The sequence below is a fragment of the Narcine bancroftii genome, chromosome 3 (assembly GCF_036971445.1).
Source record: "Narcine bancroftii isolate sNarBan1 chromosome 3, sNarBan1.hap1, whole genome shotgun sequence".
Taxonomy (NCBI): Eukaryota; Metazoa; Chordata; class Chondrichthyes; order Torpediniformes; family Narcinidae; genus Narcine; species Narcine bancroftii.
The window spans coordinates 184,705,369-184,729,981 of record NC_091471.1 but is presented as its reverse complement, the minus strand read 5'-3'; the positions used below and the strand labels follow the sequence as shown (position 1 = coordinate 184,729,981).

Sequence of the window (24,613 nt, the reverse complement as noted above, 5' to 3'; positions counted from 1 at the left end):
TTGAGAGGCTGATCATAGCCAGAATTAACATGTACCTAAGCAAAGATCTCTACCCACTGCAATTTGCCTATTGTCACACTCACTCAACAGCAGATGCAATATTGATGGCTCTCCACTCAGTTCTGGATCACCTTGAAAACAGCAATTCATGCATACAGCTGCTCTTCATAGACATTATTCCCTCAGTGCTGGTCAGGAAGCTACAAACTCTAGGCCTCTGTACCCCACTCTGCAACTGAATCCTTGTCTTTCTCATTGGAAGACCACAGGCAGTACAAATTGGAAACAATGTATCCTCCTCACTGATCATCAACACAGGCGCACCTCAAGGATACGTGCTTAGCCCACTGCTCTACTCATTATACACCCATGACTCTGTAGCCAGGCAAAATTCCAATGCCATCTATAAGTTTGTTGATGACGCCACAGTTGCCGGCAGAATCACAAATGGCAATGAGGAAGCATAGAGGAGGGAGATAGATCACTTCATTGAATGGTGCAATGATAACAACCTTGTGCCCAACGTCAGTAAGACCAAGGAGATAATTGTGGACTTAAGGAGGAAGTCGGGAACACAACCCAATCCTCAGTCATTGAGAGGGTCAATAACTTCAAATTCCTGGGTATCCACATCTCTGAGGATCTGTCCTGGAGCCTCCACGTTGATGCAATCACAAAGAAGGCTCACCAGTGGCTATACTTTGTGAGGTGTCTGAGGCGGTTCGGTATTGTCACCAAAGACTCTCATAAATGTCTACAGGTATACCGTGGAGAGAATTCTGGCTGGTTGCATCACTGCCTGGTATGGATGTGCCAACTCTAAGGTCAAGAATAAACTCCATTTGGTTGTTAACTTGGCTTGCAACATCACAGGCACTAGGCTTCACTCCATCGAGGACATCTACATGAGACAGTGTCTTAAAAAATGGAGCCTCTCTCCTTAAAGATCCCCATCACCAAGGCCATGCTCTTTTCACTCTGCTACCACCGGGAAGAAAAGTACAGGAGCCTAAAGACGAGCACTCAGTAGCACAAGGACAGCTTCTTCCTGCTGCTATTAGATTCTTGATTAATCAATGAACCAAAGACACTGCCTTATTTTTCATGCAATATTATTGTTTTTATTATTTTTATAGTAATGTTGTAAGACGATTATAATATGTACGTTTGCTCAATGATGCTGCTGCAAACACCGAATTTCATGACTTGTTCATGACAATAAATCCTGGTTCTGATTCTGATTCTGATTCTCGACTGCAGAAGGAGGAGTTGTTACAGGTCAGTCTGGAGTTAGTTCAATTCCCTCTGTCTCTGTCTTGCCCTCTGAACACCTTTGTGGAAAGGAATCTCTTGATAACCTCCTTGGTCACTTCCCACCAGGTCTTGAGGGAGTCAAAGAAGGTTTTCACATTTCTCCAACCGGCATACTCCTTTAGTTCCTCTATATTCTCTGAGGTCAGCAGTTTCACGATCAGCTTCCATGCCCCCCCTGCCTGCCTTCTGGTCCTCCTGTATGTGACAGGAGGCGTGAAGGAGGCAGTGGTCAGAGAAGAACAGCAGAATAATACAGTGGTTCTGATCGTAACGGCCTTCACCATGAGGATGAAGTTTATCAGGAACAGCTTGAGCTGCCCAATCTCAAATGGGGGTTGTGGCTGTGCTCCACCTGCAGGGTTGCTGAAGGCGATGCACAGCTGTGCATTCTTTACCGTCTCCACCAGAAGATTGGAGGAGCTGATGCAGTTGAAGTCATTGGTCAGAATGACAGACCTGGACATCACCAGCAATGGTGGAAGCTGCTGTAAGATGGTCAGCCTCTCACTCTGCACAGGCGAGGCATACACGTTGATCAGCCGGAGCGGGTGTCATTGTAATTCAGGTCTATCATGAGAAATGCACCTCTCTCCCTCACACCACCTCCTTAACCTTGGTGGTTGTAAAGTTGCCTCACTGCAGCAAGATGTCCAGACCAGAAGTGTGATAATGGTTCTCCACCCCTTGACCTTGGGCCATCATTACAACCACAAACGATAGTTTCAGAGATGTTGCAATCTGCACTTCCGTAAGTAAATAAAATCAGCTTTGACTTTACCAAGCTATTGTAAAATGTTAACACATCACGTAATATATTTAACATTGCGCCCATTTAGAGCTGCAAATTTAATGTCCATTTTTTTGGTTCATAAGAATGCACAATCTTTAATTTTTATAGCCCAGTTCGTGACCATCAGCCTGAGATCTCAAGCTCACTGCTTTGCTGAACTTCAGTTCTGATTGTCAGCTCAGGATCTTCCTCTGCGCTGCTCCCGGTCTCCTGGAGCTGAGGGGCGACTGTCTTTGCATTTCTCCTGGTCTCCCTGGGCTGGGGACCACTGGCCTCACCCTTGTTCATGGCCTCTTGGGACTGGGGGTCGCTGCATGGTGAATCACCCACTGTCAGGCTTATTTGTAATCCGCTATCTTTCTTCCTTTCTTCTCCATCTAAGCTTCCTCTGTCCAGCTTTTGTGCTGGCTTCTGACTCATGTGCCAAGAGGCTGCTGGCTTCTGCTTGTGCTTTGACCTTTCCCTCTGCTTGCAGTGACCTTTGCAGGTTTCTTTCTTGAAGCTTCTCGCATTTTCTTTCTTTTCCCCACTGTCTGTCATTCCCCTTCCGCAGCTCCCTCCTCCATCACCACTGCCACCTCAGGAGAGGCCTCCAGACTTGTGGCTGGGGTTTGAGGGTCAGATGTGCTTTGGGGTCTCCTCTCTTCTCCTGATCTTGGTCTCTGTTACACTCTGTGAGCCTCGGTCACAGTTGCAGTTGAGGTGTTGTTGACCTCGTGGGGGTTGGGGGGTGTTGGCTATTTTCCCCCTTGTTGCCTATGCGTAAGTGACTACATGTTTTGGGCATGCTTTGTAGAGGTGGACTGCTCTACACAGGTTGCAGCATTTTCTCTCTCCGCAGTCATTGGTCAGGTGGACTTCCTTCTTGCAGTTTTGCAATGTGCTGCATTGGGTCACCATATCTTCAGGTTTGTTTCAATTTCTGCACACTCTGGGCTGTCTGGCATAGACCATTTCCCTCCAGTAACAAACACGATGATCGCCCCCTTTGCTGTCCTCTGTCATCTTCACCCTCACTTGCCAAAGAAAGTGAACATGTCCACGGCTGGCACTGTTATCACCTGTTCCTTCTGTGTTGGAAGGGGGAAGAGTGGGTGCACCTTGAAACGTGAGAGTGGAGCCACGTTCCCCTTCTCGAGGAACACCTAAAGCAACCTCATCCATCCAGTCACATTGAAGTGACTGTTGTCCATGATATCCTGGAGACAGTAGATGTCCTTTGCCTCAAATTTGAGGCACTCCATCAGGGCCTTGTGCACAAAGAGGTCCTGGGAAAAAGGCAATCCCTTGCTAAGGTCCTTTACTGCCATCCTGACAGTGTTCTGGATTCTGAGCACTGCTGAAGAGTTTACTGTTGCAGCCATCCTCGTGGAGCTAGTAGAGGCGTGCTGTCAGCTGGAGAGGGTGTTAGATTGGCCCTCCCATCTTCATGGATCCATCGATCTTGTCCTCTCAGAAGTCTTTCTCCTCCTCTGTCATCTTCTTATTCCTCACGGTCAGTATAGCTCTTCACCTCACAGATCAGGATAGTCCATTCTGATAAGAATAGATACTATACTTGATCTTAGCCAAAAGGCCAAGGAACACTTTGCAATGCCATGTTGGGGCTGCCTGCAGCACATCTAATTTATAAGTATGAAAGCATCAGTAGAGTGTGCTGTGGCAATAAAGATGGGCAATGCACAAAAGTGCTGAAGGAATTCAGCAGGCCACACAGCACCCGTGGAAAGCAGAAATGGCAAGATCAGACAAACACCCTTCCTAAAGAGTGGCTCTGACCTGAAAGGTCAATTGCCTTATTGCTTTGCATGGATGCTGTGTGAACTGCTAAGCTTCTCCATTTTTATGAATTGCTCTTTTTCACCAGCATCTACAGGCCTTGAAGAAGAGCTCAGGCCCGAAATGTCAGTAACATATCTTTGCTCCTATGGACACAGCAAGACTGGCTGAGTTCCTCCAGCATTTCTGTGTTTTTACTTTTTCTGCAGACTCATTCTTTTCCCAAAATGAAGATGTGTCTCCTCTCTTACCTACCCGACCAACCAAGCAATTAGCAATACACCTGTACCTGAGAAAGAAAATAAAAATTGCAGAAATAACACAAAATGGGCAGTATCAATGAAACGCTATAAAATGTTAACCATGTTTATCTTGCCACAGACACAGCCCACTAGTGTTTCTGGTATTTGCTATGTTTGTTATAGGAACAGCTGCTCCTTCTTCCCTGAAACTTTCCCCTTAAGGAAAAGGCACAACAACCCCTCGGGAATATAGCCACTTGCAACTTCGCGTCCAAATGCAAGAGGACTTTTTCTTCTTCTCATGTTTCTATTTTATGGTGGTTGGGGCTGAACCTTGCAACAAATTATGGTGAAATTCAATATCAATAATTAGGCATTACAATTCTTTACATCAGAGTCTCCTCCAAGTAACTTTTCCTGTTTTGCCCGAGTTTCTGTGAGTTTGCATGAAATGAACAATTTGATGAAGAAACAACCTCGGTCTTAAGTGAAAGCTGCTCCGATACACTTTATTGTTTGGTGAAAGTTGGTAGGATGGAAGCGACCGTGCTTGTGTAAGATTGTTGCTATGGATGGTTCCCTGCAATATGTTGCCAAGAGCCCAATTGTCCTTTTACATCGCAACACTTGAGTCAAGGGTGATCAGGTCCAGCAAGACAATCCCACGCCACACAAATATTGTCTTTTAGAAATCGCAACAGTGATTCCAGCATAATGTGGACAATTTTGGCTTTAATTCTGCCAAGACCCTGGGGATCATTTAAGGTTTGGTTATTTATTGAAAATTACTTCATCGTGACATAGAAATCTTGACCACTCTGCTCATGAAGTCCCACATTTTTAAAAACTTTTAAAATAATCAGATTACTCCTTTGAAAGAAATCACAAGCATGTGTCCTATCGGAAGCAGAAGTGCAGTAGTTGTACAGCAGAGGGATCTGCAGGATTACAGTTTATTGAAATGTATTGTCTGTAATGTCTCATCCAGGGTGGGAACCTCATCCAGCTCTAGCCTTAGGGGCTGTTGAGGGAGCTGAAGCAGGGCGGAATCTTGGACTGAGCGGTTGGCACTGAAAAGAGATTGGAAGTGTTCTGACCATCGGTTGAGGATGGAGATCTTGTCGCTGAGGAGGACTTTGCCGTCTGAGCTGCGCAGCGGGCTTTGGACTTGGGGTGAGGGGCCGTACACAGCCTTTAGAGCCTCGTAGAAACCCCTGAAGTCGCCAATGTCCGCGCTGAGCTGGGTTCGTTTGGCGAGGCTAGTCCACCACTCATTTTGGATCTCCCGTAGTTTGCGCTGAAGATGGCTGCATGCGCGACGGAAGGCTTGTTTCTTCTCTGGACAGGACGGCTTTGTAAGGTGAGCCTGGTGGGCAGCTCGCTTCTTTGCCAGCAGCTCCTGGATTTTCTGGCTGTTTTCGTCAAACCAGTCCTTGTTTTTCCTGGAGGAGAAGCCCAGTACCTCTTCAGTGGATTGCAGTATGGTAGTCTTCAACTGATCCCAGAGGGTTTCAGGGGATGGGTCCGTGAGGCGGGTTGCATCGTCGAGCTTTGCTTTGAGGTTTGCCTGCTGAACCAAGCCATGAAAGACCCCAACAATGAAGACGCTGCTTACATCCGGTACCGCACGGATGGCAGTCTCTTCAATCTGAGGCGCCTGCAAGCTCACACCAAGACACAAGAGAAACTTGTCCGTGAACTACTCTTTGCAGACGATGCCACTTTAGTTGCCCATTCAGAGCCAGCTCTTCAGCGCTTGACGTCCTGCTTTGCGGAAACTGCCAAAATGTTTGGCCTGGAAGTCAGCCTGAAGAAAACTGAGGTCCTCCATCAGCCAGCTCCCCACCATGACTACCAGCCCCCCACATCTCCATCGGGCACACAAAACTCAAAACGGTCAACCAGTTTACCTATCTCGGCTGCACCATTTCATCAGATGCAAGGATCGACAATGAGATAGACAACAGACTCACCAAGGCAAATAGCGCCTTTGGAAGACTACACAAAAGAGTCTGGAAAAACAACCAACTGAAAAACCTCACAAAGATAAGCGTATACAGAGCCGTTGTCATACCCACACTTCTGTTCGGCTCCGAATCATGGGTTCTCTACCGGCACTACCTACGGCTCCTAGAACGCTTCCACCAGCGTTGTCTCCGCTCCATCCTCAACATCCATTGGAGCGCTTACATCCCTAACGTCGAAGTACTCGAGATGGCAGAGGCCGACAGCATCGATTCCACGCTGCTGAAGATCCAGCTGCGCTGGATGGGTCACGTCTCCAGAATGGAGGACTATCGCCTTCCCAAGTTCGTGTTATATGGCGAGCTCTCCACTGGCCACCGTGACAGAGGTGCACCAAAGAAAAGGTACAAGGACTGCCTAAAGAAATCTCTTGGTGCCTGCCACATTGACCACCGCCAGTGGGCTGATAACGCCTCAAACCGTGCATCTTGGCGCCTCACAGTTTGGCGGGCAGCAACCTCCTTTGAAGAAGACCGCAGAGCCCACCTCACTGACAAAAGGCAAAGGAGGAAAAACCCAACACCCAACCCCAACCAACCAATTTTCCCCTGCAACTGCTGCAATCGTGTCTGCCTGTCCCGCATCGGACTTGTCAGCCACAAACGAGCCTGCAGCTGACGTGGACTTTTTACCCCCTCCATAAATCTTCGTCCGCGAAGCCAAGCCAAAGAAAAAAAAAGATTGTCTGTAATAAAGATGTGGCATTCTGATCAAAGAATTCAGTCAGAAAAGCAGAGTAAACTTTAAACCCAATTGACTACTAATTTTAGTTCAACACCCAGTACTCCATACTGTAATTTTAGATTAAATAATTTTCTGAAAAATGGCAGTAGTAAACCAATGCTTTGAAATTAATATAAGTAGCTTTGTTTTAATTTGTTATTGGTGTGTATAAATCAGGCAGGTTGCAGAAGGTTTTAGAAACATATAGGATTATGAAGGGTATGGATAAGATAAATGTAGGAAGGATTTTTGAGCTGGCCGGGGAAACTAAAACGAGAGGACACAGTCTCAAGATTCGGGGGAGTAAATTTAGGACAGAGATGAGGAAAAATAGTTTTTCCCAGAGAGTAGTGAATGTTTGGAATTCTCTAACCAGGGAAGTGGTTGAGGCTGCCTCATTAAACATATTTAAAATTCGGTTAGATAAATTTTTACATGATAGAGGAATTAGGGGATATGGGGAGAAGGCAGGTAGGTGGAGTTAGGAAATTAGATCAGCCATGATCATATTGAATGGTTGAGCAGGCTCGATGGGCCGTTTTTGGCCTACTCCTGTTCCTACTTCCTATGTTCCTATGTTCCTAAGGACAGTTAATAGTATTCGTCGTTATTTTCCAATTTTGAAATATAAAAGTTAAACTGGTGAATGTTGTGTCAAATAACAGGGAAAGAAAGATTTTAATTAAGAATAAAAGTTGAACAGAAATGTGTCTTTTTTGTAACTTTTTATTTATCACACTATGAACTGTATCAACAAAAATATGTACAAATATTTTTCATTAAATATACACAGTGACATTTTCCCTCTTTTCTCTCCCCTACCCTCCCTCTCCCCCTTCCCACCCCCACTAAAACTAATAAATATTAAACATACAAAATACTAGAAAAAAACATTCTCACACAAAAAAAACAAAGAAAGTCGTGTCGTCTACTTTTGCACATTAAATCTAATCATGTTTATCTTCTTACACTTTAGGAGATCGAGGTCCGAAGTGGGCATTTTCTGTCATATTTCATATATGGCTCCCAAATTTGTTCAAAGAATGTATATATACAAATGTCTTTTAAATTATATGTAATTTTTTCCAATGGAAAACATTTATTCATTTCCATGTGCCATTGCTGTATTTTTAGGTTCTCTTCCATTTTCCAAGTTGTCATTATACATTTTTTTGCTACTGCTAGGACTATCATAATGAATCTTTTTTGGGCTTTATCCAATTTGAGACCTAGTTCTTTACCTCTTATATTATTTAAAAGAAAAATTTCTGTGTTTTTTTGGTATGTTATTTTTTGTAATTTTGCTTAATATCTGACTTAGTTCTTCCCAGAAAGTATTCACTTTTGTGCATGCCCAAATTGCGTGTATTGTTGTTTCAATTTCTTGTTTACAGTGAAAGCATCTATCCGACATTGTTGGGTCCCATTCTTTTAATTTCTGAGGGGTGATATATAACCTGTGTAACCGGTTATATTGTATCATTCGTAGCCTTGTGTTTATTGTGTTCTTCATAGTTCCTGTACATAGCTCTTCCCATGTTTCGTTCTTTATCTTTGTTTAAGTCTTTTTCCAAGCCTTGCTTAGGTTTATACCTTATTTCATTTACCTTATTTTCTTTACATTACAGTTTAATGTACATGTTTGTTATAAATCTTTTAATTATCATTGTATCTGTAATTATATATTCAAAACTGCTTCCTTCTGATAGTCTCAATCTGTTTCCCAGTTTGTCCTTTAAATAAGCTTTCAACTGATGGTATGCAAACATTGTGCCATGAGTTATTCCATATTTATCCTTCAGTTGTTCAAATGTTAATAAATTATTTCCCAAAAAACAATTTTCTATTCTCTTGATTCCTTTTCTCTCCCATTCTCTAAAAAATAGGTTGTCTATTGTAAAAAGGATTAGTAGAATTTGTGTCAATAGCATTTTTGGTATTTGGTAATTTATCTTTTTTTCTTTCTACATGTATCTTCTTCCATATTTTAAGTATGTGATGCAGTATTGGTGAGTTGTTGTATTGCACCAGATTTTCATCCCATTTATAAAGTATATTCTCCGGTATCTTTTCTCCTATTTTATCTAGATCTATCCGAGTGCAATCTGGTTTTCCTCCCGTCTGGTAAAAATATGGTAAGTACCTTAGATGTGTAGCTCTGTAATAGTTTTTGAAGTTTGGTAAATTAACCCACCTTGTTTATATCTCTCTGTTAATTTGTCCAGCGCTACCTTTGATTTTTTTCCCCTTCCATTAGTACGTCCTTATTATTCTCCTTAGTCCTACTAAGAATTTCTCTGTCAAGGGTATTGGTAATGTTTGAAATAAGTATTGTATCCGTAGGAATACGTTGATTTTAATCCAGTTCACCCTCCTTATCAATGTTAGCTGCAATTCTTTCCAATTTTCCAAGTCTTCCTGTGTTTTCCTTATTAATGGCTGATAATTTAGTTTGAACAAGTGGTTTAGGTTATTGTCTATCCTGATACCAAGGTATTGTATCGCTTGCGATTGCCATTTAAATGGAAATTCTTTTTTGAGTTCTGTATAGTCCACATTACTCATTGTTATCACTTCGCTTTTATTTGTGTTGACCTTATATCCAGATATTTCTCCATATTCCTTCAATTTCTTGTATAGCTCTTTTATTCATTTTTCTGGTTTTGTTGGGTATACTATGATGTCATCTGCGAATAGACTAATTTTACACTTATTCTCCTTTATTTTTATCCTTTTTATTTTATTTTCCTTTCTTATCAGCTCCGGCAATGGTTCTGTTGCCAAGGAGAACAATGAGGGGGACAATGGGCATCCCTGCCTAGTTGGTCTGTTCAATTTGAACTGGCTCGATACATATCCATTTACCGCTACTTTTGCCAATGGCCTGTTATATAATGTCCTGATCCTATTAATATATTTTTCCGGAAGTTAAAATTTCTGTAATACTTTAATAAGTAGTTCCATTCTACCCTGTCAAATGCTTTTTCTGCATCTAACATAACCGCCACCATTGATCTTTTATTCCCTTGAGCTGCATGAATTAAATTAATAAATTTATAAACATTATCTGCAAGACAAATCCAGTTTGGTCTGTTTTACTAATTTTGGTACACAATTGGTCAATCTTCTTGCTAATAATTTTGCTATTATCTTATAATCTGTGTTTAGTAAGGATATTGGTCTGTATGATCCTGGTGTTAATGGGTCCTTCCCTGTTTTTGGTATTATTGTAATTATTGCTGTTTTACATGATTCTGGTAAGTTTTGTGTTTCTTCCACCTACTTCATTACTTTCAGGAGGGGTGAGATTAATAACTCTTTAAATGTTTTATAAAATTCTATTGGAAATCCATCCTCTCCTGTTGTTTTATTGTTTGGTAGTTCTCTTAATATATTCTGTACTTCCTCCATTTCAAATGGTTTTGTTAGTTTGCTTTGATCCTCTACTTGCAGTTGCAGCAAATCAATTTTAGCTAAAAATCCGTCTATTTTAACTTTTTTTCCTGCTTTCTCAGTTTGGTACAGCTCTTTGGCACAGGTAAAGCCAAGTTTTATTTATCTTGTATATATTTTCCTGTGGTCATAGTCAGTGGCAATAGCAGTAAATGGAGGGAAATGTTCCCCTTGCAAAATATGGGTCACCAGGGAAGCCAGCAGTATCCCTGATGACTTCATCTGCAAGAAGTTTATCCAGCTGCAGCTCCTGACAAACTGAGTAAAGGAATTGGAGATGGAGTTGGATGAACTCTGTATAATTTGAGAGCCTGAGTGGGGTGACAGACAGAAGTTACAGGGACGCTCTTACACCTAAGAGGCAGGAGGAAAGTACTTGGGTGCCAGTCACGAGAGGGAAAGGGAACAGACAGACAGTTCAAGACACCCTGTGGCCGTTCCCCTCAATTACAAGTGAACCATTTTGGATATTGTTGGAGAGAATGACCTACCAAGTACAAGCCATGGTGATCAGGTCTCTAGCATGGAGTCTAGTCTGGTGGCTAAGAAGGGAAAGGAGGAGAAGAGGCAAGCTGTTGTAATGGGGATACCATAGTTAGGGGGATAGGTGAAAAGTTCTGTGGAAGGGATTGAGATTCCTTGATGGTATGTTGTCTTCCTGTTGCCAGGATCCAAAACATCTCAGATAGAGTTCATGGCATTCTCAGCAAGGAGAGTGAGCAGCCAGATGTCATGGTCCATGTAGGGACCAATGACGTGGTTAGAAAGGATGATACAGTCCAAGAGCATTCATGGAGTTAGAAGTTGAAGGATAGGACCTCTAGGGTTGTGATGTCAGGATTGTTACCTGTGCCACATGGTAATGAGGTTAGAAATAGGAGGATAATGCAGCTTAACACCTGACTAAAGACATGCTGCAGGAGGGAGGGCTTCAGGTTTCTGGATCATTGGGCTCTCCCCCCGCATCCACTCAGCAGTGACACTAACCTCCCCTCTGCTCAGCACCGCCACTACCCCGCCTCTTAGTGCTGCCTCTACCCCTCACCCCTGGTCAGCACGGCCACTCCCCCACCCCCCCTCCAGTGCTGTTGTAAAGGGAGAGGGGAGGTGCTCGGGATGTAGCCTGGAGGCCAAGGGGGTGGCAACCCAAAAAATGTTTGAGAATCACTGATCTATTTCAAAGTATTATAGGAAAGGCAGATGAGCTTAGAGCATGGATTAGCATGTGGAATTATAATATTGTGGCCATTAATGAAATTTGGTTGCAGGAGTGGCTGGACTGGCAGCTCAATATTTTGGGGTTCAGACGTGATAGAACGGCGGAGGGGGAGTGAAAAGTGGAGGGGGAGTGAAAAGGAGAGGAGTAGCATTGCTCGTCAGGGAAAATATCACAGCTGTGCTCAGGCAGGACAATCCAGAGGGCTCATCTACTGATGCTATATGGGTGGAGCTGAGAATCGGGAAAGGTATGGCTACATTCATGGGGTTGTATTACGGACAGCTGCAGGTTGCAATAGTAGGAGATTTTAACTTCCCCATATCAGATTGGGACTCCCATACTGTAAAAGGGCTGAGTGGCTTGCAATTTGTCAAATGTGTTCAGGAAAGTTTTCTAAATAAATATATAGAGGTACTAATACTGAGCAATACTGGATCTCCTATTAGGGAACGTGACAGGAGAGGTGAGAGAAGTATGTTTAAGGGAACATTTTGGGTCTAGTGATCATAATGCAATTAGTTTCAAGTTAATTATGGAGAAGGATAGGTTTGGCCCTCGCGTTGAGATTGGAGAATTGGAGAAAGGCCAATTTTAAGGAAATGAGAAAGAATCTAGAATGCATGAATTGGGATAATTTGTTTTCTGACAAGGATGTGCAAAGTAAGTGGAGGACCTTCAAAGGTGAAATTTTGAGAGTGCAGAGTTTGTATGTTCCTGTCAGGATTAAAGGCAAAGTTAACAGGCATAGGGAACCTTGGTTTTTGAGGGATATTGGGGATCTGAAGTGAGAGGTGTATAGCAGGTAGAGGCAAAATGGACAAAATTTGGTACTTGAGGAGAATAAAAAGAGCAAGAAAAAACCCCCAAGAAAGAAATCAGGAAGAGGAAAGAAGACATGAGCAAACAATGTGAAGGAAAATCTTAAGGGTTTCTACAGGTATATTAAGAGCAAAAGGATAGTAAGGGACAAATTTGGCCCCCTTGAAAACCAGATTGGTCGACTATACATGAAGCCAAAAGAGATGGGGGAGATCTTAAATGGTTTTTTTGCATCAGTATTTACTCAGTAAACTGGCATATAGTCCAGAGAGGTGAGGAAAACAAGCAGTGAGGTCATGGAACCTATACATGTTAAAGAGAATTAGTTGCTTGCTATCTTAAAGCAAATAAGGGTAGATAAATCCCCAGGACCTGACAAGATATTCCCTTTGGACCATGAGGAAGGCTTATAGAAATTGCAGGAGCTCTGGCAGAAATATTTAAAATGTTCTTAGCCACAGGTTTGGTGCTGGAGGATTGGAGGGTGGCTCATGTTGTTCCATTGTTTAAAAAAGGCTCCAAAAGTAACCCTGGTGAGCCTGGCATCAGTAGTAAGTAAATTATTGGAAGGTGTTTGAAGAGATCAGACATGCAAGTATTTGGATTGCCAGGGATTGATTAGGGATAGTCAACATGGCTTTGCACATGGTAGGTCATGTTTAACCAATCTGATTAGGTGGTTATTAGGAAAGTTGATAATGGAAATGAACTTTGGTAAGGCCTTTGACAAGGTCCCACATGGGAGATTAGTCATGAATGTTTAGACTCTCAGTATTCATGGTGAGGTAGTAAACTGGGTTCGATATTGGCTATGCAGGAGAAACCAAAGAGTGGTGGTGAATGATTGTTTCTCAGAGTGGAGGCCTGTGACTAGTGATGTGCCTCAGGAATCGATACTGGGACCATTATTGTTTGTCATCTATATGACAATGATCTGGATGATAATGTAGTAAATTGGATCAGCTATTTTGCTGTTGACACAAATATTAGAGGCAATGTGGACAGTGAGGAAGACTTTCAAAGCTTGCAGAGGGATCTGGACCAGCTGGAAAAATGAGTAGAAAAATGGCAGATGGAATTTAATGCAGACAGTTTGAGGTGTTGCATTTTGGAAGGAAAAACCAAGAAAGGACTTGCACAGTAAATGGTAGGGCACTGAGGAGTGTAGTAGAACAGAGGGATCTGGAAATACAGATACATGATTCTCTGAAAGTGGCATCACAGATAGATAGGGTTGTAAAGAGAGCTTTTGGCTCATTCACCCTTATAAATCAAAGTATTGAGTATAGGAGTTGGAATGTTATGGTAAAGTTGTATAAGACATTGGTGAGTCCAAATTTGGAATATTGTGTTCAGTTTTGGTCTCTTAACTACAGGAAAGATATCAATAATATTGAAAGAATGCAGTGAATATTTACTAGAATGTTACCTGGACTTCAGGAACTGAGTTACAGGGAAGGATTAAACAGGGAGGATGTTGGTGATAAACAGGGATTTTATTCCCTGGGATAAAGTAGTCACCTGCTCACTAGTTATCACTAGTAAGTGATCATAGCAGTCTATTTAGACTGTCCATGTGGAATGAGGATCATTTTCCTCCACTCCAGTTTTGAGGGTTCTAGTATGGCTGATGTGAAAAATTGCTCTTCCTCAAATTTGATAGGAGGTTGATGATCCAGCAGGTGATCGCTTATGAGGTGATGTGCTACTTCCACTGCTGACACAAGCCTTCTGTATGCTCCCAACCCAAGGGCTAAAAACTGTCACGACCATTGGGAATATTTTTATCCACACTGAGTGGTGGTGATCCATGCATGTGGACTGAGTCAGGGACTTGAGAATGTCAGACAGGTGTTATCTGTCAATCATTGTTAGACTGTACAATTGAGGGAAAGACATTCATAGATTCTCATTAGAGATTCACCTTTTCATGTTTGTACTGATTGTAAAAAAGACCAACTATACCTATTCCTTCCGACTTCAGAATGGTAATGGATCCACGACATTATAATCATCATTTTGTACTCCTCTTCCAATTCTAGTCACCAAAGCACCATTACTATCTCCTTCTCAACAGTCACTCCAGTTAGTTCATCCTCTCAGTTTTATCTTTCTTGTCGTCAGATTATTGCTTTCACCAACATCCACCCACCTCCTTTAACCCACCTACCATGGGCACAGAAACATGAAAGTCTGCAGATGCTGCGATTTCAGTAAAAACAAAAATGCTGGAGGAACTCAGAAGGTCTCGCAGTGTCCATAATGTTTCCGGCCTGAGACCTTCTTCAAGGTGTGAGCATAAAGCAGACAGGTTGGGGGAGGAGGAAAGAAAGGGCAGGAGTAAAAGCACAGGCCAACAGACAAAAGGCCATAATTGGACATAGTCTTTGATAGGTGGGAAAAGATGAAAATTGAACAGGGAAGGTGGTGGCTCTGTGAATGCAGAGCTGAAGGAAAGGAGATAGAAGAAAAGGGAAATAAAGAGAGAAAGAGCTGGAGAAAAGGAGACATAGGGATAGGGGAAGAGGAGAATTGGGTTGGGGCAGGTGGGGGGGGACTGAAACTGGAAAGAGTCGGTTAATGCCACCTGGTTGAAGGGTGCTCATATTTTTCCTCCAAATTGCCGGCGGCTTTGATCTGGCACTGCATAAGACCATGGACAGACATGGTAGAATGGGAATAGGGCAGGGAAATGAAAAGACATGTCACTGGGAGATCCTGCTATTGCAGCAGACAGAAATGAGATGCTCAAGAAGCGATCTCTCAGTCTGCGTCCAATTTCTGTGATGTGGAGGAGGCCACAATGAGAGCACCAGATGCAGTAGAAGACCCCTGCAGATACACATGTGAAGGACTGTTTAGGGTCCCAAATGGTGGTGAGAGAGGAGGTGTGGGAGGAAGTGTAGCATCTACTCCCAGGATGTGGACTTCCAGGTGAGATAATCAGAGATGTCCCCCTTCTACAAAAAAAGAGGTTTCCTTCTACTCCCATCATCCCAGCCCTTACCCGCATATCCTCCATTACACACACATCTGCTCTGCTCCCTTCTCTCCCATGTGCAACAAGGATAATTCCTTCATCCTCACCTATCACTCCACAAGCCTCCTCATCCAATATATCATTCCTCTGCCATTTCTGCCACCTTCTATGATATCCCACCACCAGACACTTCTTTCCCTCTCTGTCTTCTGCAGCTCCCCTGCCCACTCTGCCCTCCTCATGAATCACCAACTTGGTACCTCCCCATCTTTCCAACATCTCAGCCTATTTCATTCCTAATACCTATCCTTTAAAATGTTTGTTGTCCATTGCTTGAAAGGTCTATGCTAATTCTCTAGATATTCTTTCCTTTCTTAGCTGCTGCAACTCAAATACCACCTTAAGCAATCCCTCACTAATCAGTTAGTCAGATTATGATATTATTTGTCTCTTTTTTCTGTATTCTTTACAGTCTTGCTGCTCTAAGTTTCATTCCTGTCCATTTTTGAGCATGCCTTCATCTTTGTCATTAGCATTTTCCATCCATATATGCTTTACTTCTCGACTGTATTTGTTGAGCATGAGGGAAAATAGTTCTCCCCCCGCACAACTCTTCAAAGCACCAAGTAATTTCCAACCATCTCTTTAAGATCCAATTCTTTAAACTATAGTCCAGTGGTTCTCAACCTTTTTTTATCCACTCGCATCCCACTTTAAGTAATCCCTATGCCATTGGTGCTCTGTCATTTGCTTAAGGTGGGATGTGAGTGGGAAGGGAAGGTTGAGAATCACTGCTCTAGACCCAATTGTTAATGAAATATTTTGCTTGAGAAAATTTGTCATCTGCCCATTTCCTTTGGAGTTATGAAACTGTGCACCCAACGAATCAATTGGGTACAATTAAAACAGTGGTTTTCAAACTTTTTCTTTCCACCCATATACCACCTTAAGCAATCCCTTACTAATCACAGAGCACCTATGGCATAGGGAATACTTAAAATGGTATTATGTGAGTGGAAAGAAAAAGATTGAGAACCACTGCTATAGAACATAAGACCATAAGGCATAGGAACGGAAGTTGGTGTGGACCCAAGGAGAGCGAGGAGAGGAGTCACAGTGCTCCTCTGCAAGGTTCTACTGTCCAGTTATACTGCTGATTGCTCTGTTCAGGCTTTAAATGGCACTTTAAAGGAGCTGACAGTTTTTTATTTAAAACCCTGCAACTGCGGGGTCTGGTTTCCAGATGGCAATACCTGTGCAGGCAGTAGTCTCGAGGGGTTGCAGAGTCCAGGGAAGCAGAGGATTGGCGTAGGGCACCAGAAAATAGGGAGACCACCACTCATTTGTGAAAGAGAGGCAGAGGAGATGACCCTATGGGACATTGACCATGATGGTGGACCAGTGAGAGGCTCTGCAGAATTAAAACAATGGTTTTCAATCCTTTTTCTTTCCATTCACTTACCACCTTAAGCAATCCCTTACTATTCACAGAGCACTTATGGCATAGGGATTGCTTATGATGGAATGTGATTTTAGGGGAGAGTTTGAAAACCACTGTCCTAGACTCTCCCACCATGGGAAACAACCTTTCTACGTCTACCCTGTCAATTAATGTTTCAATGAGATCCCCCACTCATTCAAGAGCTGTCAAATGCTCCTCATATGATAACCCTTTTATTCCCAGAATTATCCTTGTGAACCTCCTCTGAATTCGCCATGTGAATTCTTGTACTTCAAAGCTATTGACCATTTTAAAATCCTTAGTTGGGAAAACACTTGAAGCTGTCAATCAGGAAGTAATAGTGAACTAGAAATTGGATTTAAATTGTTCCATCAGGCAGACACAGTGTAGTTTCAGGAAAGACAGGTAATGTTCAACTAATTCACTGGAGTTCTTTGAGCACAGTGGACAGAGGCAAACAAATGGATGTTGTCTACTCAGAAGGTGTTCTTTAATCTTGCATGATGAAATAATTTTTAGTTCTACTCATGGCTTCTGAACTTAGACAGTTTCCAATTATAAATTATAAAATTTCAATGACTGTCTTATCACCATAGCTATTAAGATAAACGGATACATTGTTGATTGTTTGCTATATAACAGGAGTAAAAAGTTAAACTAGAACAATTTGCACATTTAATGATTTAACATTGATAAGTGCAAGTTTTGCTCATCTATTCAGTATTAAAATGATTTAAAAAATCCAAACCATGACAGAAGTCTGAAAATTTTCATTAAGATTTCTATAAATTGTTGTTTCCTATGTCTCCCTTCAAACAGTTACCAAGTTGGACATTAGTTTTTATTTTGAACCATTTAATTTATGGACTCAAGATCATTGGGCATTTGGCATAGTAACACATAAATTTTGTTGTTTCATTTTGGATTTGCCACAAGGCAAGTGCAAAAAAGTGATGACCAAGGGAGACAACAAATGACCCAGGATAAAGATCCCAAGAATCCCTTCTCATGAATAGATTTTGGTAAATCTCAAGCTATTTCTTTTGACAAGGTAATAATTTTAGTAATAGGAAGATAAAAGGCTAATGTTATGTTGGAAGGAAAAGTAAGATTGAAATTACCAAGTCTTTAAAGTATAACCAGATCATTTTGTACACATTTGCATAAGCTCCAAATAATAAGATTGAATTGAACAGCAGGCGTTTTAGATAGAAATAAACACCAGCTGTCTTGTTTACAGAATTCAATGCATTACACTGATGTAAATTGGAAAGAATGATGGAGAGGCTCACAAAATAATAACAATAACTTCTATTACAATACCTTGATAGTTATGCTCCAGGCAGTTCTAATTTTATAAACTCACACTGATATGACACTTAAACAACTTATATTTGCATTACTTTAGGTCCCCACAGGAGGTTTCTTTGTTGTCTTGTAACTGATATTGCTGCTTCTCCTGTCACAGATTTAATTTCTAGCTTGTGGCTCTTTTGATTTGCTGCAATTTGCACTGGTGTGTCATTTTGTTGACTGTAAATAAAATGCCTCTCACCAGGGGTTACAATGGATTTTTATATTGCAATTCCAAGAACTACATGAATTTAGGCAAGCTCTTTGGAATTCATTGTAGTTTTGATTTACATTTTCAATTCTAAGCAGCCACATCCAAACAGTGTAGGATTCTAAATGCCACATTTTATGATGATTGTCTTGTGGCATGGATATCATAGCACTTCGCGCAATGCTTTTACAGCACCAACAAGCCTACTTCGAATCTGGCAATGTTTGTAACGAGTTTGTATATTGTTTCTGTGTCTTCGTGGGTTTCCTTTGGGTGCTCTAGTTTCCTCCCACATTCCAAAGATGTATCTTTGGCTTGGCTTCGCGGACGAAGATTTATGGAGGGGGTAAAAAGTCCACGTTAATTGGATGGATTTTGGTGGGGCAGGCTCAGAGAAGGCGTGGGGGTGGGGGGGGGGGGGGTGGTTGGTGGGGCAGGGGCCTTTATCTCTAAATTATAAGTTAAAGAGGTGTAGAATAAATGAGAGCTCTCAATCCAGTCAATGATCAGGATGAAATGTACCTTAAATATTATGAAAGGAAAGATTATTTGGAATAAATAAGCCACAGGGGATACAAATGCTAATGTAGAAAGTATTTTGTTTTAAAAGTGCTGTCATGTTACATTGAAACTCAAGGTTCTCCTCTCAAATTATAACATGATTCTCCCCTAACTTGTATCACCTGTCATCCCTCCCTTATCTGGTTCTACTGATCACATTCTTATCATATTGCTCACCTGTAGCTACCTGATTCCACATCTTGATTCCAGCTTCTGTCTTTACCTCACCCAAACCTGGCTCCATCTGACCCTTATTTTCTCTTTTCTTAACTGTCTCTACCTTTCACTGACCAGCATTTGTCTCCTAACTCCACCCCTTCCCTCACATCCTTGGCTCCATCTGGCCATCATCTCCCTTCTCACCTGCCAGCTCTGCCTTCTTGCCTCTTTATACTATCTATCTTCTCTCTATGCTTTTGTGGTTTTGACTCAAAATATTGACTATCCTGTTGCCTCCATGAATGCTGCTCGGCCTGCTAATTTCCTCCAGTTTATTGGTGCAGATTCCAGCAGCTGCAATGTCTTGTGCCTCACATAATCAATATGCTGTTCTACAACCTTCATGACTGGTGGGATTGATAGTAGGCATGCGATGATATAGAAGATAATCCACATGGCTTAACTTCCCTGGTGGGTATGTGACATGATCATCATATTATTGGAACTCTAGATGAAGTATTTAGTACAGGTAGACAGTTTACAGCCAGGATTGTTAAACAAGTAGTTTCTAATAATTTACAAATTCAAAGTTGTCATCTTATAGGTCCAGACAGATAAGTAAAGTGCCCAAGTGTCATGACAATATTTTTCACTTTATGAATAATACTTTTGAACAAACATTAGTGAGTTACTTTATATTATGGCAATCAATATTTCATTAGCTTTGTCTGTCTGTGCAGAACTGTATAGCATTGACAAACTGGGCCTGCAGCTACACGAGAGACTCAACTATACTCACCCTGCAGCTTGAGAGGAAGAAACTAAATTCAGTTGTATGAGTATATCAGTGGAATAAAGGGGACTATCGAGGTATGAGAGAGGAGTTGGCCAAAGTGGATTGGAAGTAGACACTAGCAGGAATGATGGTTGAACAGCAGTGGCTCAACTCAGAAGGCACAGGAAAAATTTATCCAAGGATGAAGAAGTGTTCTAATGGGAGGATGAGGCAGCTGTGGCTGACAAAGGAATTCAAAGATAGTATAAAAGCAATATAGCAAAGGTTAGTGGGAAACTCGATGATTGGGACATTTTTAAAAGCCATCAGAAGGCAAATAAAAACCCAGTAAAGAGAGAAAATATTAAATATGGAAGATAAACTAGTCAGCAACATAAAAGAGGATATAAAAAGTTTTTTTTAGGTATATAAAAAATGAAAGAGAGGTGAGGCTGGAAATCACTCTGGGGAGATAGTCATGGCCGAAGAAGAAAATGATGGATGAACTCAATGAGTATTTTGTGACATTTTTCAATGTGTAAGAAGCCAGCAGTATGCCAGAAATTTCAGTGTTTGGGGGAAAAAATGGATGTAGTAGCTATTACTAAGGAGAAGTTTCTGGGGAAGTGAAAAAAATCTGAAGGTGGATAAATCACCTGGACCAGATGAACTACACCCCAGGATTTTTAAAGAGGTACCTGAGGAGATTGTGGAGACTTTGGCATAATTGTATTCCAGAGGACTATAAAGTTGCAAAATGTCACTCCACTCTTTAAGAAGGGAATGAGACAAAAATAGCTCAGTTTGTCTGACTTTGGCTGCTAAGCAAGATAAGAGCTCATGGTAATATAGGAAAGATTTAAGCATGCATCAAAGATTTTCAGAGTGGGGATAATCGGGGCCTTTTTTGGTTGGCTGCCGGTAGCAATGGTGCTGGGACCATGTTTTATGTCAGAGATTTGGATGTTGGAACAGATGCCTTGATGGCCATGTTTGCAGACAATACAAAGACAGGATGAGGTGCAGAAAGTGTTGAGGAAGCACTGAGTCTGCAGAAGAACTTGGACAGTTTACAAGATTATGCAAAGAAATGGCAGATGGAATACAATGTTGAGAAATCTATGATCATGCAATAAAGATGCAGACTACTTTCTAAACAGACACCAAGCTCAGAAATTGGAAGTGCAGAGGGACTTGAGTGTTCTCGTGCTAGGTTTCCAAAAGGTTAACTTGCATGTAGAGTCAGTGGTAAGGAAGGCAAATGCCATGCTAATATTCAGTTCAAGAGGGATAAAATACAAAACCAGAACTTTAGAAGGTATTGATCAGACTGCACTTGGGAGTATTGTGAGCAATTTTGGGTTCCTTGTTTAAGAAAGGATACATTGGCAAAAGAGAGGGCCCAGAGGAGGTTCACTGGAATGATCCCTGGAATAAAAGGGTTATCATATGAGGAGTAATTGATAGCTCTGGGATTGTACTTGCTGGAGTTCAGAAGAATGAACATAGAACATAAAACACTACAGCACAGTTCAGGCTGTTCGGCCCTCGATGTTGTATCAATCCATATATTCCTTAAAAAAAAGCAATAAACCCTCTATACTTCGTAACCCTCTATTTTTCTTCCATCCATGTGCCTGTCTAAGAGGCTCTTAAATGCCCCTAATGTTTCAGCCTCCAACACCATCCCTTGCATCCCTGGGTGATCTAATTGAAGCCTATCAAATAATGTAAGATAGAATAGATGTGGAGAGGATATTTCCAATAGTGAGGGAATCTGGGACTAGAGAGCACAGCTTCAGAATAAAAAAAATGTCATTTTACAACAGAGATTATGAGAAATATCTTTACCCAGAGGGCGTGAATCTATTAAATTCTTTGCTGTGGTGGCCATCATTGGGTATATTTAAGACAGAGGTAGATTAGTTTTTTACCAGGAAGGGAATCAAGAGTTACAGAGAGATGGTAGGAGAATGGGATTAAAAAGTATAATAAATCAGCCATGATGAAATGGTGGGATGGACTGAATTTCGCTCCTATATCTTATGGTCTTATGGACTAGCTTTCTCTAGTTCATGGTCAGCAGTTTTTCATCCAGGGTTGAATGGTGTTTGGGTGAACCACAGATTTGTGAATTTTAGACCAATGCCATTTTTCTTATTTGTTGCCTGAAGAGAACAGACAACGGTGGTACATCTGTGATTTTGCATTCTAATGGCAGGATCATCTTGCTGATGTTTGATGTGGGACCTCAGAGGCTGGTTTCAGACTGGTGTCATGAGGTATGTTTGCAATGGTCATCTCTCCTTCTATCTCCAAACTCCACTTCCAGGAAAATAGAGATCCAGGGAGCATGGATGACAAAAGGCATTGTGGGAACTGCTCATTCTTACATTCATAAAGGTCTTTTTGTGGACAAATAATGAATGGTACACATTAATGATGGAAGCTTTTGCAAGTTGTTCTACTTCCCCCAAAAGTATTTTTAAATAAGTAAATAAATAAACAAACATATTTTATAAATAACAATATTTTTGGTCATACCTTGATGAAGGGCTCAAGCCTGAAACACTGGTTATGTATCTTTATCTTTGCTCTATAAATTTCCTGTATGACCTGTTGAGTTTCTCCAGCATTGTGTTTTTACTTTCCACAGAATGATTGATGGTGGTTAATGTCAACTTTAATTGCAAAGCCACATTCTGACTATTGTTTTCAGTGGTAATGTTGGCACAATTACTGATCGGGCTGTGCAAATCAGCAATTGAGCGATTTATGCACTTGTATGCAGCCTAAAAGGTGATACGGCATGTATCTGGTAGAGCCATGAGAAGATCAAGAATTGAGAATCTTATTCAGTTGTCAGTGGCAAAACCAGGTCTTTCAAGCAACTAGGCTGTGGAAGGTTTCCCACACCTTTTGCAGAAGGACTGGCCTTCTTACACAATGATTTCCCAGCAGATTCAGCCTCTGCTTGGTTTATTTGTAGCCTATGGCATGTACAAGCTACATCTCTGTTGAACTTCCCCATGCTGATCCCCTATCTGCAGTATGGCTTCGTGTCTGTGAGAAGCTGGCTTCTATGTGTTCTGCTGCTACTCATCCTGATCCTCATCTAGATTCCTGTCTAAGACTGGGTAAATAACACACTGTAATTGTATATATTTCCAAAGAGAAGAAGGTACCCTGTAAATTATAGAAAATAACCTTTTTTGGAATGTTTTAGTGTAGTGGTTAGTGCAATGCTGTTACAGCACCAACGACCTGGGTTCGAATTTGGTGCTCTCCGTATGGAGTCTGTACATTCTGCCTGTGATGCGTGGGTTTCCTCCGGGTACTCCGGTCTTCTCCCGCCCTTCAAAATGTACAGGGGTTCCAGGTAAATTGGGTGTCATTGGGTGGCACGTGCTCATGGGCCATAAATGCCTTTTACCATGCTGTACATATGAAGTCTTTTAAATCTTAAAATGTATCAGGAGTAAAGGCCTTCCCTCCAGGAGGGATGGAAGCATCAATACTAAGTATTCACTGGCACTAGCCTGAGATTGCTTCAGGCACCCCACTTTCTGTTGTGGGTTTGTCCTGTGAGATTCTGGAAAAAACTAAAATGGATGTCAATATTGTTCTTATTAAGTCATAAGCATGCATTCTAATACACTAGAGTCAAATGTGGTCTTCTCTGGTTTGAATTCATCACCTTGATCTGCTGTATATTTCTTCAGCTAACTGACTCCCCAGACCACTGGTTTTCCATACATATCAAATATTCATTTGAAAGACAAAGCAGGTGCAGAAGAGGTATATGAAAATAATTGATTTTTATTTTTTCTGTAGGTATCCACACAAGTTGGGAGAACCAGTGGTGGTAGTACCAACCTATGGAAGGAAATCTCCAAACCCAAATACATTGCCAGATGTCCACTGATGATAATCTGGGCATCCAGGACAACCTGCAAAAGCTTCTATTCCATCAATATGCAGCTGGTGTGTGACCTCAAAAAAGATCATTACATATGTGCCCACAAGATTTATGGACCATTGCCAAATTTTATAAATAACCATTTGAAGATCTAACTTCAGCATTATCAAGAAGGTTGACATACATGGGATGTGGAGGGGATTGATAGCCAAATATAAATCAACAACCTATTAAAGAGGAAGATTACTCATGTTTTATTTCTAATGACCATCGTTTCTTAGTCAGTAAACAGTAAGTAGCTTTAAAAAATTTAAAGTAAACATTTGTAAGAAAACCTTCAAGAATTAAATTTATTGGATGGATTTTAAAGATGATAACTAAATCAGATTTAAATAAATTTAACACTCTCTCCCTTGTGGCAGAGGATGGAGTTGGAGCCTTCTAGACTTTAGTTTCATCTTTTCGATCTTCCTAACATTTTTGGTGTGTCCATGATCCTTTATTTCCCATCCAAATGTCTGAATGAAAATCATTGATGTCAGAATCCAGAAAGTTCAATGTTATTATCATCTGGTTGTACATACACAATCAGACCAAATAACATTTCTCTGAACCACAGTAGGAAAATGTGTGTATTTATATATATATATATATATATATATATATATGTGTATATGAATATTTTGAAATTTTTTTTTTTCCTTGTCTTGGCTTCGCGGACGAAGATTTATGGAGGGGGTAAAAAGTCCACGTCAGCTGCAGGCTCGTTTGTGGCTGACAAGTCCGATGCGGGACAGGCAGACACGATTGCAGCGGTTGCAAGGGAAAA

At 41.4% G+C, this 24,613-nt stretch overlaps 1 long non-coding RNA gene across 1 annotated transcript in view; it reads left to right on the top strand.

Annotated features, from left to right (window-relative positions):
* Positions 1 to 24,133, top strand: part of LOC138757923 (uncharacterized) — a 58,750-nt gene extending 34,617 nt beyond the window's left edge. Inside the window, exons 2-3 of the long non-coding RNA XR_011353994.1 lie at positions 8,962 to 9,008; positions 23,700 to 24,133. This is a non-coding gene — a long non-coding RNA (uncharacterized lncRNA). The remainder of the gene's footprint in view (positions 1 to 8,961; positions 9,009 to 23,699) is intronic.
* Positions 24,134 to 24,613: the final 480 nt, after the last annotated feature.